General features: G+C 43.2%; 1 protein-coding gene across 7 annotated transcripts in view; it reads left to right on the top strand.

Moving 5' to 3' along the window:
* PLXNB2 (plexin B2) overlaps positions 1-16,508 on the top strand; it is a 259,864-nt gene that overhangs the window by 36,220 nt on the left and 207,136 nt on the right. The window contains exon 1 of one of the 7 annotated variants that reach the window (XM_080598193.1): positions 13,218-14,518. The exons of the other annotated variants lie outside the window; for them this stretch is intronic. The gene's annotated coding sequence lies outside the window, so the exon portion shown is untranslated. Of the gene's footprint in view, positions 1-13,217; positions 14,519-16,508 lie in introns of those variants that run through there. 7 annotated transcript variants of the gene reach the window in all.

The raw sequence follows: 16,508 nt of genomic DNA, 5'->3' as shown, positions 1-16,508 counted from the left end.
AATGGCCTGTAATTGCTACAGTGACCTCATTCACAGTTCCTAAATATTACCAAAATACTAATGGTATTTAATCAGTCTTCAACCCCAGCGGTTCCTTGGCCTACTCTTCTAAAATCCCTGGGAGCAAGTGATTCAGTCTGACAAATTTTAACCGTTTTAACTTTTAACAAATGGTGTTAAACATCTTCTGTAACTTGCTCAGAAAATGGTTACCTGCCGACTGTCAAAGCTCAGGCAAAATGTTGTTGATGTAGGGTGAGGAGGTGACAGACATCTCAGTGCACTTGACATCTCAGTGCACTTGAAATCCTCCAGCTTCCCAGCAGACGGCTGGTGGTGGGAAGCCTAAGCCAGGTGTACCCAGTAGCCCAGGCTGCGCTAATGGGAGCTTTTGGGAACATTTGCTTCTGCATTCTTCTGAAAGGTGACTGATGAGCACTCAACAATGATCTTGTCATAGTCAGGGTAGCACATTTTGCTGCTATTGGTACCTGCAATTCAACCATCGTCTAATCTCACAGATGTGGTTTGATTTAACTTAATTTGAGGGTAATATGCTACAATATTGAGGGATATTTATGAAGCGAGTTCTTTGAAGCTCTTCCCTTCTGCTCTTAGCATCACTTAGTCTTGCTGGATTCCTTTTATCTTGGTACAGATTTCAGCCAGCCATTAGGGAAGCTGAATAGTGGTGCTATTTCAGTTGGCTCTGTGATATTTTGCTCTTGCATATTAACTTTGCTGTTCTGCTTCCTATTCTGGTTGAGTCTTAATATTTTTGCCTTGCTAGTGGCTGTTTATTTCATTTAAGGATGTGTTTGCTGCAAAGGGGTGAAACGGAGTAGGCAGTTAGCTGAAGAAACAAGGGGACCCATATATAAATACATATATAAACATTTAATCCATATATAAATACATATATAAACATTTAATGGTTTTTCCAACTATATCAGAAAGGTGGTTCTTCTATTCACACAGCGCAGGATCTCCCTGCCCCTGTTCCCTGCTGCAGACATGCTCAGCAATTCCCGGTTTGTTTGCATGCTCGGCAGCTTGGGGCAGAGGCAAAGGAATGAATAAGGAAGAGGAGCCCGCGCCAGAGCGGCGGGGAAGGGAGATTGCAGGCTGGGAAGTCTGCGGGGTGGGGAGGGAGGGAGCAAGCTGGGAGGTGGCTGTGCCCTCCCCGGCATGGAGGGGACAGAGCAGATGCTGCACTTGCTGCCTCTGCTTGTTTCTATTCTCAGCCAGCGAAACTGCCTGAGTTTCCTGGTGTGCTCTGTCAGGGCTCTGTTACAGCACTGTATTTCGTGTTCAGTCTCTCTAGCTTCTTTAACAGAGCTATAGTCGGAGTTGGCCCTATCTGTCCCACTCAGACCCCATATCCTCCTACATTTCAAACAGAAATCACAAAAGCATACACGCTTTTAAAGAAATCCTTGATGAACATCTCAATTTGCAGTATGCTTCGTTAGTGGGAGAGCTGAAAAACAGCAGTTATTTCTCCTCCTTGCATGCAAAGCAGAAATTCTTATCAATATTGAGAGACTGAGGTATTCATACATATATCAATACATATTTTACATATACCATAGGAGAGAAAATTAAGTAAGAAATACAGTCTCAGCAGCCTTAGCTCCAGGGGCTGTTGGATATTATTACCACTTTCTTTTCTTCTCAGGAAAACTTCCCACAATGAGTTGCTCAGCTTTTTTGGACAGTGCTCATGTGACTAATGGTTATATTCTATTTTTAACTTTGGCTGAAATAGTTACCAGGAATACTTTTGTACTGAACCACTGCAAGATATTTTTTTAAATGACTGCTCTGGCCGTGTACGTATCAGTACTACAGGAAAATAGGCAGAACTGGGACGCAGGTGTACTAAGTCCCAGTCATGTTCCAAACTTCACATCTTTTTGTGGTCTTGAGGTATAACTCTAGAGTAATTTTCCCCAAAGTGCCTTTCTCCTGCTCATCCTAAGGAGGATGCCTCCTGCTTCTGTTGCTCTGAGTGCTTGCTTGGCCACAAACAACTGAAATGAGTTGTTAAACTATTTTTCTTTAAAATATCTAAAACTTTTTGATTTTTTTTTTAAATCCATGTTGCCTCAGATGCCAGGTGACAACATGGGGCATAAGGACTTGTGCAGCTGAGGTGGAAGTGTATGGCAGTGTAGGTGACTAGAGGCTGGAATTTAATAAGCTAGGTTGGCTGCCTAAAAAGACTTAATACATAACTATTCCTTCGATCACAGCACTTGATATCTGATAGAGCCTTTAGAAAGACTACAGTTTTTTTGCTACCATGCCTCATAATGTTATTTTTGTAATACAATGGTTTTCTGAAGGGTAGAGGTGAGAAATGCAGAAGAAGTAAACAGCAACCGTCAGCCATCGGCCATTGTAAATGAAACAGCTTTACTTAGACTCAAAAAAAAAAAAAAAAAAAAAAAAAAGAATTCCAGCCTGTTACCTCTCTGTTCCTGAGAAGAAATAGTCCAGTGAGTCCTATTATTTTGGAGGTACAACTTGTAAAAAACGAGCAGCACAACTGTTAGTTAATTTTCCACCACTTCCTTCTTGCGGGAAGGAGAGGCTTGTTTTTTAGGCCAAGTTGTGTCTGTTTCTTTGTCCCCATTGCCTCCTACTAGAAAGCAATTTGTTTCTCCCTTTCTACTCACTCTTCCAGATCAGATCATTTGAGAGTTCAGCAGCTTCTCAGCTTGGCTCTGGCTGGCCCTGAATTGAAATCTCACCTGTTCTAGATGGCCTGATGCTTTTCTCTTCATGCACTGTCAACGGGAGTCCCGCAGCAAATGTCTCTAAAGCAGGAAAGATGTTCAGCTGCTCCTTTGCACTGGTGCTGCATTGAATTGGTTAGTGGAGGAGCACACGTCCTGCCTTTTGGAAGCAGTACAGAAAGGATTAGAGAAATGGAGTTTTGCTCCTGAGGTGGGGGAAATGTGGATCAAAGCTGAGGGGCTGTAACAGATAATGAAGAAAAATTCATATTCTCCTTGGATATAGGCTAGACATCAGGAGTCCGGATTAGCCAAATAACCTGAGACTCGAGGTGTTCCGAGCATGTCCTCTCTGAGATACCTCAAAGGGACTCGATCATCAGAAGAGGACGAGCATGCAGCCTCTGAAGCTGCTGCCCTCTGTTCTCAAGATCAAAAGATTATTTAATCTCTCTGAAAAACGTCCAGTGCCTGTTTTGCATTTCAGCTGGTGCACGTAGAGGCAAAAAAAGGAGCCGACACTACCAGCAGTTAGACACTGGCCCCTGGCCCTGTGTGCCAGCACGCAGAAACACAAGCTCTCCAGCTTCCAGGCAGCGTGTGCTTGTGAGGATTTCTCCCCCAGCTGCCTGTCATCCTGCCGTGCTCCTCCTGAGGTCTCCAGGGCAAAAGGCTGAGCAGGGCTTTTTACTTCGGTGTGTTCTCTGGTCTTACAGCAGTTCAACATTGCTGTGATACGCTGCTTGGAGATTCTATCTTCAGATACTTTATTATTATATATGAGAGCTTTGAGCATTCAAAAATTTATCCTCGTAACAGTGTGACAGAGGCAAGTGCAAGTTCAGGTGTACAGGAGCTCCGGATCTGCTGCCCACCAGCCACAAATCCCGACCACACCATGGTCTTGGTCCCCAAGGGCTTGGTTTGCAGAGGGGAGAATGAAACGTGGAGGTGGCTGAGGAGGTAACGAGAGAAGGGGATATGGCAGAGAAATTCTGGCAGAATTACAGAGAGACAAAACTCATCTATATGACTCCTTAAAGTGGTGTTTTTCTACTGCCTAATCAGAGCTGAGAGAAGAAAGATTTCTAACAGAGCCCTTTGGGATCACTGCTGACATACTGAGGTGTGTTGCACAAGAGGATTTTCTTTGTTTTGGCAACATGCAGGCAACACAGACTGCTCCTGCCCTGCTGAGCCTACTGTCCTGGTACCCAGGGATTTGCTCCAGGCTTCTTATTCCCCTTCTGCGTTTTGTTCAAAGGGTCAGGAAATCGATTTCTTGTACTTCTTTTACTGCCCCTATTTGTGTCACCAGGATGCTGTGCCAGCAGCTGCCTCAGCAGCCTGCAGTGACTCCTCCAAGAGAGAAACCAGTGGGTGCCCAACGCGTAGCTGCTGACAGGCAGCTACTCATCTTTTATGCTCTCCTGATCCATCCTCACGTGAAGCATTATCCTGTGTGCCGCTGGGTCTGGACAGCTGGTCTCTGGCAGACCTGAGGTGGTTATTTGCTTCCAGAGTTGTGACAGCCAAAATCTGGCTTCCCCAGGGTGTGGAGCCTGAGCAGTGGGCTGTGTCCACCCCACCACCTATTTTTTTTTTTTTTTTTAAATCATAGAGTTATAGAATCATAAAATGGTTTGGGTTGGAAAGGACCTTAAAGATCATCTAATTCCAACCCCCCTGCCATGGGCAGGGACACCTCCCACCAGACCAGGTTGCCCAAGGCCCTTTCCAGCCTGGCCTTGAACACTTCCAGGGATGGGGCATCCACAGCTTCTCTGGGCAACCTGTTCCAGTGCCTCACCACCCTCTGACTAAAGAATTTCCTCCTTATATCTGATCTAAATCTTTCTCTTTTCGTTTAAAACGATTTCCCCTTGTCCTATCACTACACTCCCTGACAAAGAGTCCCCCCAGCTTTCCTGCAGGCCCCTTTAGGCACTGGAAGGCCACTGTAAGGTCTCCCCAGAGCCTTCTCTTCTCCAGGGTGAACAACCCCAACTCCCTCAGCCTGTCTTCACAGGAGAGGTGCTCCAGCCCTTTGTGCCCCTCCTCTGGACTTGTTCTAATGCTTCCATGTCCTTCTTGTTCTGGGGACTCCAGAGCTGAACTCAGTAACATTTTTCCATAGGAACAACGTGAACTGCACTTTTAATAGCTTTGAAGTATTTAGGACTATCCTAGAACTGGCAGGCTGTCTTAAAGACTGACTGGTCCTGGGTAGTGTTTGATACCATGCAAGTTTGCTTCGCCTCTTATCATGATTTATCTGAAGAGTTTTTCGGAGACTGGCTGAAACTCCTCAATTCTTGCAAAGTGCCAGTCTTGTAGGCTATGAAATTATATGGCTCATCTTTCATTGGAAAAAAAGATTGATGATCTTCAAGATTTGTCTCCATAATGTGTATGGTTTCCCTTGTAGCAGAAGAAAGGCCCTGAGCCCAACCCTGTACCCTTTTCTGGACTTAGCCTTGTAAACCCTAACTTGTTGTACAGTAAAGGCCTTTGGCTTCCTGAGTGGCAACTTGAATATTATTATTTTTTTCCAAGGCTGTGGTAAAATAGCAAAAAAGCTGGAATGCCTATATTTTGTGGTACTGTCTTAAAGATCACCTGCTAGCTACATCTACACCAGCTTCTGGAAAAATCTAGCTTTAGCTTACTTCTCATATGTTTGAGCCACCTCATTACCGCAGGGAGCCACCTGAGAAATGTGTTAATGGCCATATGCCAACAGGCTCAGCGCTATAAAAACCGCTGAGATGAACCTGCTCTGACTGCTGAAAGCCAGAAACAACTCTGCTCTTGTCTACACCAGGAAAACTACAACTTGTTAATTTGCCATCGGCCAGCAGCTGCTCTTGGGCTGGCAATGGTGGAACTGGTAAATGGAGCTCAGGCATATTTAACACTGTAATAAAACATAATTTAGAATTATAGAGCAGGCTGGTAATGCTGTCTATTATCAAGGTTGTTTGACACTTCCCATTATAAGACTCTATTTTCAGCTGCTTACAAGTTTGCCAAATTTTAACAGCTTGCACTGAGATTTCTTTAACTCGGTGTCTGTCTCTTGCTGAATATTCTGTTATTGTTGTTCAAAAAGAAGAAAACAGCACTTAGCCAGAGCAGCTCAGTTGTTTCTAAGAAAGAGCACGGGGAAAATATCTCGTTACTCCTGTTAAATTGAGGTGACCTTTTCTTTTAACAGCTCCGAGGCAGGATTTGGCAAGAGGAGGGAGCCATTGTCAGAGACACTTGTGCTCTTTCTACGAATATTGACCAAAATAGGTTGAAATGCAAAGTCCTCAAAACATTTCAGTTAACACCAGCTAGCAGGTCTTTAATGCCTAACAGCTACGTGCCCTGAAGAGGAGGTGCCCGCAGGCCATGTGCCAGGGGAGGCTGAGCAAGGCGGTGCGCAGGTGCTTGGGGGCATTGTGCCTGGCATCCCCAGGGCCCTCGACCAAGCCTGGGCCATTCAGAGGAGGAGGCTGAATGAGTTAAATGGGGCAGAATGCAGTAGTGACCCCGAGAGCAATTCCTGGGTGCTTTGGAGAGCTTTAAGGTGTGCGTAATATGCATGCATAATATAGGTAGACATACCCATAGGTAGCAGATGTGCATTCCCTGTAACTGTCTTGTATGTTAAGGTATAAAATACAAGCCCAAAATCAAATTTTCTAATAGCATTTCTTAAGGGCTTCTTTTTTCTTTTTTTCCTTTTTTTCTTTTTTTTCCCTGGCTATGGTGTTAGACATTGGATTATTATCATAGAACACTATAGGCAATCAAAACTGAATTAATTTTGCTCTGTGACTAAAATCACTGTAGGTTTTTGCTGGGTAACATGTGGCTCTTTAATTATTCTTTGCTTTCCTGTAAACACACAGTTGAAATTAAGTGCTGCTTCTACCTGTGCAATCCTGCAGGGTCTGGTGAGATTTTGATCCATCCCTACGGAGACCCAGGCTCATTGGCCTGGGGGGGAACAGAGAAGAGGAAAGAGCTGAACCCCCATTAGCCTGCCAGCCAAGAAAATGTCTCTGCTTTTAGCTACGCTGCCAATCCACCAATTACAGTAGCTGTGATCTAGCCATCAAAATTGCCCTATCCTTTCAGTTTTCTATTAGCCTACTTCTATGGAAATTACAGGAGCATCTCATAGCTTGTCTTGCAGAGCTTCTAAAGTCTGCAGACTCAGCATAGGCAGCACTACTCTTTATCTACTACATATCTACAACTGCAAGTGGTAGGGCAGCTGCTAGCCTGCACCAGAGAGTTCAACATCAGAGAATCATGAAACCAATTACATTACTTACTTCTGGGCAAACTAGGTTACGAAGGAGTTCAGCAGTCCAGACACATGCGCTTATGGCTGGAGATGAGGCATGGCTGCAGGAAGACTGCATTTAAATTTAAAAATAACATTTGAAAACTTAATTAAAACTCATACCTCTCCTCCCTTCTTAGTGCGTAATGATATCAGGTTAAGACACTTTAAACCTAAGGCAATTTTGTATTTTTATAGTCACAATTTATTAACAGGCAACATTTCTCCAACTTCCCTGGGTTGCATGAGAAGCCCACAAAGAAGAAATTATGGGGAAAAAAAGTAAGAGAGAATATAACTCAAAAGGCTGTCAAACACGTGTAGTTTAAAATAAATGGTGCAAGATGCTTCCTCCGCTTTTTTTCCTTCTATTATCTGCTTTGTAAAACCATTCTCAGGCTGAAGGTGGATGGGAATCCTTTAATGACCCATCAATAAAACCACTTAGGAGAGCTGAATAGCAATGGTGACAGGTGACCTTCCTTTTTTTTCAGAAGAGCTCTATTAGTACTTGTTATCTTGCTTCTTGGTCACGTCTGGGGGCCTTTCAAGGTCCCTTCTTTTTCTCCTCTGAAATAAACCGTGTTTCTTTCCATCTGGAGATGAGTCCATATCATTTGTTGGGAGAGGATGGCATTCACAGTAGCCACGTAAAAATAGCTTCCTTGCCATTGCAGAAGTGCTCTCGTAAGAGGAAGCTGAGGCAGGTGAGGAAGGGCAGAGGGATGAGGTGGTCTGAGTATAGCTGGTTTAAATTGCATGGTACAGCAAAATGCTTGTTCCTCTGCTCTGTTACTGATGTCAGCGGTGCCACCTCTCCCCTGTCTCCTGTGTTTATTTCGTAGAGCAGCTGAAACAACCTGCCTCTCCTCTGGCCTGCCTATGCAAAGTTCTCCCATTGCTTCAACGTTTCGCCAACCAAGGAATACGTTTGAAGCCAAGTGACAACAGTGCAGGGATCTTTTTTCTGTCCAGCAAATACTCTGCTAACTGGTTTCCATTTCTGTTCCCATACGGGTGCTGCTGAGTTCTTTCTAGCTCTCTGATTTCTGGGATTAGAAAAAACAGTTAACTCCTTTCTCCTATGGTGTGTTAGATAAGACTGTGAAATTCAGTGGTTTTTTAGTTGCCAAAGAAGAGACTTTCTTGACAGCATTTGCATCAGTGTTATTTTTCTTCCTTTGACTTGTTTTGTGCAACTTGGATCTTTGCAGCAATGTTGGTAGATAGTAGTAATGCATAAATAAATAAACAAATCTGCTAGTAAAATGCTACATTTTGTTCTGATTTACTTATAGATATTTGGGTGGGTATGAAATCTGGCAGAATTGATGTGGAAAGGGAGGGAGAAAGAGACAGCTCTTTACTGAGGTATCGGTTCCTCTGAAGTAAAATGAAATGTTATACCGCAATATCATGGTCGGGACAGTGTAAATGTCCATATTTCACCTTTTAATAGCAGCACTTTCTTATCCATTTTTGCTTTAGACATGGAAATACGATTTCTGAGGCTTTATCAGGCAAAACAAGAAACTTAGCTTGGAAGGAACTAGAAATGAAGTTTCTACAGACATGTTTTCTTTTTGTAAATGCTGACAAATAACTCCTGCCAAATACTACATAAAGGAGAAAAAGAAACATATGGCAATTCAACGGGAGTGAAAAGATGAGCTAATCCAGCATCCAACAAGTCTTTGGATGAGACTAAAATAAAACCAACCAGCCTTTATCATGCTTGATAGCACCACTATAATTAGGAGTCTGTCACCAGGTTCATAATGAACCCTTAGCCCTATTTTCTGGGGTTTATAGTCTGGTAGTAAGAGTCACTTTGGGTTGAAACTTGGCATAGTAGAGCTCACTGTACAGAAGGCTCAGATCTAGTGTGCAGGTTTTAAATAAACTGACTGTTAAAAGTTGGGGGAGTTTTGCCAGCAGTGATCTAGCTGTGCTTATAATCTGTCCGAAATGTTTAAGGAGTCAGTGTATAATGTGATTTATTTGCCTTTAGCATGAAAAATATAAATGTGTGGTTCAGTATCCTGATGTGCTCTCTTAAGCTGCCATGTGAGGAAGCAAGAATGTCAGGAATCACATTTTATTTTTATTTTTCCTTCCTTGGTTTTATGATCCCTGTATCTGCCATGGTAGGAGCTGCTGCTGCAGAGCCAGCATTTAGCATTTGCTGTACTCTACCTTGAAAATGCACTTGTAAGAAAGCTCATTTTTCAGAAGTCAAGTTTTCAATCTTATGGAGTTGTACGGAGAAGTCTGGCAGATGAGCAGAAAATCCAGCTTGCTGCCTTCTCCCGTCTTTCCCTCCATCCTCGAGACTCAGCTGCTGGCAGTGGGACTGGCTGTGCAGAAGTGCCACAGACATGCACACGTTAATTCTGAGTACAGTGGTTTAAGCTTCAGAAAATGCCCGTTTTTTTCCGAACTCAGAATTATTGCATATCTAATCCAAGGTACTACCCTGTGTACCAAGAGCTGAAAGAAGTCTCTTGACTGTATCTTTACCGTATGTTGTTCTCTAATCATACCTGCAGTGCTGGAGTTTCACAGCACCACACTGTTTAATGGAGCTGTTTGGGAAAGTCCGTACGAGATAAGGCAGAGCTGTCACAACATCTTCTCTGTAGAACACGCATCTAGTAAAGAAAGGTCAAATATTTGTACATTAGGGAGGGCCGTGTGTTCAAGGTGCGGGTAGATTAATAATGAGATTTTTAGAAAAACGAAGGCTCTTCTGCATCTGTATGTGCCAGACTCTTAAAAGTCTGGCTTAAAAGGAATAACTAAGCAACCTCAATAGCCTGAGCAAAACCCGAGTAGGTCAGTCCTGTCCCGGTATGATTCAACCTTCTGACTTGTATGTGAAAGCAAAGGTGAACTGAGGTGTATCCAGTTCACATTTAATATACGGTAGATGTTAACTTTCCCTCCCAAACACTTCAGGGGAGACTTTGATGTTCATTTGATGAAGGTGAAGAGGTTGGGGTAGGATTAAAGTTCACCAAGTGCTGCAGTAGTCCTATGGTGAGCACGGCAGGCAGCTGAACAGTGTCTCTGAATCTTCATTCTAGAGAAAAAGATTTTAAAACTGTGCACACCAGTGCTGGCAGCAGAGTAGGGGGGTGTATCATTTAAGCCCACCACCTCCATGCCGTATTGCTTCTGCTTTTCAGAAAGAGAAAGTCTGTGCTGTATTTCTGACTAAGAGACCTCCCCAGATATCCACATTTATGAATTAGTAATTCATAAATTAGCAGCTGCAGGTTGGCAGTCTCTTAAGGGGACTATGCCAGATTATATTTTGCTCGCTCAAATGAGAGGCTGACCCATAAAGGCTGTGCCCGTTGTCCTGGGAATTGAGAAACCCTGCCCCCTGAAGAGACAACATGTTGTTGGAGGCCATCGTGCCTTGTCTCCAGGCGAGGCACTTCAAACCCTGTGGGAGCCAGGAGCTGCTGCCTCTCGCAGATCCTTTGGCCCCAAGCCCCTGATCTCACTGTACGCCATTCACACCCTGCTGGCACCCCTGCTGCTGACTTCTGACCTAGCTGGCTGGGGAGAACAATGGGAAGGAGAGAGCGGTAACATATGTGCCTATATACACACTTACTCTTGGCTTTCTTGCCTATATCTGCTGGCAAGCACATGGTAGGAAGCAGCTGCTAACACTACTAGTTGCATTACACTCTTCATTTGGGCCCTATGCTTTCCAGCAGGAGCCATGGAGCAGGGATTGGAAGCGAACCGTGACAGCCTTGTGCAGAAAGAGGGAGCGAGCACGTGAAGAGCAAGGCACGGCAGGCGGGCGTGCGGGACAGCACGTCACATATTCTGACATACCTGTAACCATGAGGGGTTGCCACACGTAACCTCCGTGGGGAATGAGTAAGATTCATTCAGCCGTCTTCAAAAAGCCACCAGTCATGCAGCGCGTAGGAACCACTCGTGCTAACAACTTTGATACTGGTACTAAAGACTGGTACCTTGAAGATTAGTGTGCGAACATGAGGGACCTTTGTGAGTAGGGTTTTGATCATTAGAAAAGAACAAGCTGAGATGTTCAATCAAGAATGTAAAGCTGATCACAGAAGGAAGCCACTGTACAACAAGCTGATAGAAAAGAAGGCTTTTTAAAATTTCCATTAATTAGAATGTATTTGATCTCTTGGCTTCATCTTAACTTAAAGAGAAATATGGAATCACCTTCCAATTTCTGCTTCATATAAGAAGCTCGTGTAACCATTCAACTCCTGGCGTTTTCCAACTACAGTATAAATTATGAAAGAAAAAGTTGCGGTTGATGTAGAAACGCAATCTATGTCTACAAATTCTTCTGTCTTAAAATTCCAATTTTGCCTCCAGAAGGTGTGACAGTTCAGGTTATAAGCTTTTTTTGTTTTTAATATATATATATTTGCATTGTTAAATACTTCTCTGGAGGAAAAAAACAAACAAACAACAACAACAACAACAAAAAACACACAAAAGCCCTAGAATGAGGAGGAAACCTTGCCATGTTTTTCTTTTTTCTTTCTTTCTTTCTTTCTTTTTTTTTTATTTTTTATTTTTAAAGCTACATCACAATTCCTATCCTTTCTCTGGATAAGTGCATTATTCACAAAAACATAGATATAACATCTGACATTACTACTACTCAGAACTTCAAAATTCATTATTTCATGCTTAAAAGCAGCTTCTTACTCTGTTGCAGACTGAAAAAAAGCCTATTAAAAAAAGATCAGCTCTCAAACAGCAAGGACAGAATTTGGATGTTTATCTTCTCTAAAACATACCAGATGTTCATCTCCTCAAATACGAAAATTAGGTATTTGCCTTTTTTTTTTAATAAATATTTTGCTACCAAATGTTACTTATCAGAAATGGCCCTTGCAGTTTCTTTTCATATGATCTATGAAACAATTCCCTTCAGAAAACTGTTATTTTCTATTGCATTAATAGCCAAACTGTCGAGCTTCAACTGTCAAACTAAGAGTTTCTTTTTTTTTTCTCTCACTCTTCTGGAGCTTATTATTTAAAAAAAATAAATCCCAAAATATAACTCTGCTTAACTCTTGTGCTGCGGAGACTTAAGCCTTCCCCTGTTTGCTCTCAAGCTTCCAAGTTCCATTTTGAATGTTCCCAGCTTTTGGCAACTTGCAAGTCTGACAACGCCACAGAGAGAAGAAAAGGCAAAACAGAGAAGAAGGAGCCAAGCCTGCGATCTTCATCCCAATGCGAGACCAAGGCCTCAAGCCATCACCTCTCCCAGGAGGCAGGCGCTCAGGGAACCTCTGGCTGTTCCTCATTCCTGGGCCGTGTTAGAGGACTGAATGCTGGCTATTCGCACTGCCTTTTGTCTTGCTAGAAGATGTCTAAAAGTTTTATCATTCACTCTTATTCTGAGCGCTAGGAGGGGAATACTATTATTTCATCTGCTGCTAACTCCCTGAGCAGCTTTAAGAGTTTTTTTTAAGAGTTGTTATCCGTCCCCCCTGTATTTCCCGAGGCTTGAGAAAGAGAAGTCTCTGCTACTTTTGTTCCCCTCCTCAGCCTCTTCAGTCCTCCTGCCTTGCCAGGCTCCTCCTCTTACATTTCTCAGCAGTTCCTTATGGCTTTTCCAAAGAGCAGCAGTCTATAATTGGCATGGTTCTTGCCTTTTTCATTAGCGCCATTGTTAAACTCATCATGGAGCAGTTAAACTGCCTGCACTTATTAATTTTATTCTGCTGTTCTTGGTTGTAAGGAGCAAGAGACTATTGCTGACTCTCTTCGAGCTCAGGAAGAGGGCACCGAGATGCATCAGTCTCCAACTTACCTGCAGAAGCTGCTTTTAGCAGAACCTCTCATTCGCCAACGTTGATTATTTAGGTTTTCCATTTGCCCAGGATAAGATTATTTTTCAACCTCCTTATATGCTTATAATCATAGACATCCATTTAAAAAAATCAAATCACCGAGCAGGGAAGCGGAGGAGCCTGCACTTACTCAGCACGCCGCGTGGACTGACGGTTGCAACGTGACATGAGAAGCCGGCCTAAACATTTGCAGCGCTCCCTCTCCAGCTTTTTTCCCAGTTTGGCTACTTCACAGCACTTGCTGCTTTTCTGCTCACCAAGAAGAAGGGTGGGGAAGCATTTGTGGCTTGACAGAATTATATTTCAGGAAGAGTTTCACTTGTGAGAAAGGTAAAAGATTTTTATTTTTGCAGGCAAAAATAAGAGGAAGAAATGAGGCTTCAGACACAGGCAAGAGCAGATACTTAAAAGCACTGTGGTTTGAATCGATGCAGTGTGTGTTGGATTTGTGCACACACAGTAAGAAAAGCCAGCAAAAGTCTTCATAGGATTTTACTGAGAAGTTAATGCAAATGCCAAACCCATTTATCATATCTTTGGTTATGTGCCACTATCCCTTATGACCTTCTCCAACCTCAGAGCAATGAACACTTTCCCTCCCATTACATATGCTTGTTTTATTTTTAACCGCTTCCTCACCAATCCACTACTCATGTTTTGTGGCACCAGTAGCTTTTCCTCTTAGAGGGGGCTGTGTGCATCGTTTTAAGAATTGCATATAGTTGTAGAGGGAACAGAATTGACCTGGAAACAGCTTTGGAGGATTTGTGGGACTTTTGAGGGGGAGGTTGTTTATGACTGAATTTATACAGGACTGCTCAGGATCTACCCCCTTTTTCAATTAATAACTTTTTTTTTTCCCCACTCTATTCTTCCCCACCAACCTTTCACATTAGAAAGCATGGTTTCTATAACCTTTTTGAGGTCTAACCAGTCTAACAGTGATATCAGGTATAAATCCTTCCACAGCCCTGAGGAAGGTGCTGTGCCTTAGTTACTCCATCTGAAAGCACAGGCAATTCATAGCTTTCCTGTGCTTCAGTTCAAAGTTTCTGCAGTCATTCCCTTCCATTTCTGCTTGAAGATACAATACAAAGTATGCTACCAGCACTCGTTGGTGCATGGTCAGATAGCCTCCTGTGAGCATGGAGCAGGACACATACTTTGGTTTTTACCATTCTCTCATCCTCCTGAGCCACAGGTGTTGACATCAAGAGCTGTTGGGCAGATCACAGCTCCTGCTCCCACCACAGCCCTGTCAGCTGTTCCCATGGTCAGAATTAGCAGGGATTGCTTAAACAGTTTAAATAGGCCTTCACAGACCTGGCTGATTTTGACAGAAGTGGGCTAGGGAGCACCATCCAAAGGGCTCTGCTGGCAGCTTTAAGGGGTGGTAACCTCCACAGGGTCCTGAGAAGTACTGGGCTGAGGGCAGTTGCTTCTTCAACTGGTGTAGCTGGAGCTGGAAAATGGTGTCCGGTTACAGGTTGTGACTAATCCCTGTAACCTGCACCATGACAAATCATTTCTCTTAGGCTGAGCTTACAAAGCAGTTGTGTAGGAATGTGGTAAGTCAAAGAAGTGTGTGCTTCAAACCTAGAGCTGTGTTGTAATGTGCACTCTTAGCACTGTTGTGTGGCCATGGGATCCAAGAGGATTTGTCATAGCTGGTTGCCAGAGGTTTCTCTCAGAGCATCGTGAGCAAACTATTTTACAGAAGGTCATCACTGAGTTCACCTCAGTTTAGACCTCAGGGGGTGGAACGCAGCAAGCATGTGGTTAGGCCTGATGACAGATCCTAGTGCTATGGGAAGTTAATTCGCACAATGTTCAGCTGATGCTTTCTGGAGAACTTCAAGATACAACAAATGCAGTTATCAACAGATAATTTAGTCAGGGTAGTGGTAGGAAAGGATCTGTTGGTCTTCTCACATCTTGTGATGCTCTTCCAGTATGGTACAGGCTTGTATGAATGTCAACTTGAAGGAAGAGGTGCTTTGCGAAGCATTGTCAACTGGAAGGTCACTTAAGTGGTGCTACTGTAGGAAGAGGAATTAGACCTTCTGTGTCATTCCTCAGCCAAACCAGAGGGAGAATTTCTAGCTTCTGTGGTTTCTCCTCTGTTCCCACTGAAGTTCACCACCACCTCAAGCAGTGGGACAAAATTTTTGGCTTGCATCTATATGTATTTGTGTGTGAAACAAACACATATGGATACATATCCTTCCTTTGTTCTCTGTTAATGTTTTTTACAGAATGGATCCTGTCTCTTTTTGCTTCATTTTTTGGCAGCCTTCTTCTGAGTTGGGTTGCCCCCCACCCTGCTTTGGTAACGATGCTGTGGCAGCAGAGCTGAGGGTGGGTGAGGACACAGCCTGGTGTAAGCACAGAAGGACTATGTTGTGAATCCTTGGCCTCATTTGTGTTAGTTGATCTGTCTGCGTGCTTTAAACCATGCCTGGGAAATGCTTCAAAAAGTACTTGAGCTGAAGGAGTGGTAACCTCTAGCAGAGGGTGTGAAGGGTGTAGGAAGTATAAGAGGAAAGGCTGGAAGCTCTTCCAGCCACCTTTATCTCCAGAGGATCCATCACATGGAGTAACACCCTAAAGCACAATTGCTGGTCCTCTCAGTGCCATAATGTAAGAGATAACCACGGTCTCTTCCAAAGTGAACTGATAAAATCTGCTTCCTTTGCACAAACCTGCATTGCTCCCTTTGTGAGGAAGAAGTTGAGTTTCCCTGTGGGCCCTAGCTGTAATTTGCCTCTGTTGCTTTCAAAGGTGCCTGCCTATTCTGGATAAAACTTAATTTAAGTCTTCATTTTCCTTGGAGCCTGCCTTCAGACTCAACAACAACAGAAACACTGAGCAAGTGAAACTACAGACTTGTTCTTTTCTTGTTTTGTATTGTTGTTTTCCAAGAAGGTCTGGCTTTGACTGACAGTCTCTCTTACAGGAGAAAAATGGATCCACATTGACATATACTCTTTTCTCAATTAGCTTAATGGGAAAATGAGCTCCCTATGTCTTTTCTTTCTCTCCCAGGTAAATTCGTAATTAATTCAGTTTGGGTACATTCTTCTGACCAAACACTTTCATTCTCTAATCTGCTTAATCTCCTTCACTGTGGTCAGGCTAATAAATTCCTTAATTTTGGAGACATAATTCTGAAGGCTGAATTTTGGTGTTTTCACTGGACCTGGATTCTCTGCCAAATTAACGAACAGCCTTTGAAGTTACCGTCAGCATAGGTTTGGCCTTTGAAAAAAAACTTCTTGAAATGAGAACTTCTGTCATCCAATGACTTGCTTTTGGCCTGAATTTTAGTTAATGTTATTAATATAGTTCAGTCTGATGTGGACTTAATAATCTCCACGGCATTCCAATATTTGAAATTATTATTATTATAAGTCTGCCTAATTTGGGTTGAGAAAACAGAGTGGGAATTGGCCTTGTCTGTCTCATCTTGCCATCCCATATTGACTAGTGATACCATCAATTTTCCTAGTGCAAGCTTGGATACCAGTATAGTGAAATTAAGCCTCCCAGAAACAAGCT

The sequence above is a fragment of the Anser brachyrhynchus genome (genome assembly GCF_964034855.1).
Source record: "Anser brachyrhynchus genome assembly, chromosome: 1".
NCBI lineage: Eukaryota > Metazoa > Chordata > Aves > Anseriformes > Anatidae > Anser > Anser brachyrhynchus.
Note: the sequence above shows the minus strand (reverse complement) of the source record. Positions and strands in the feature narration are given on the sequence as shown.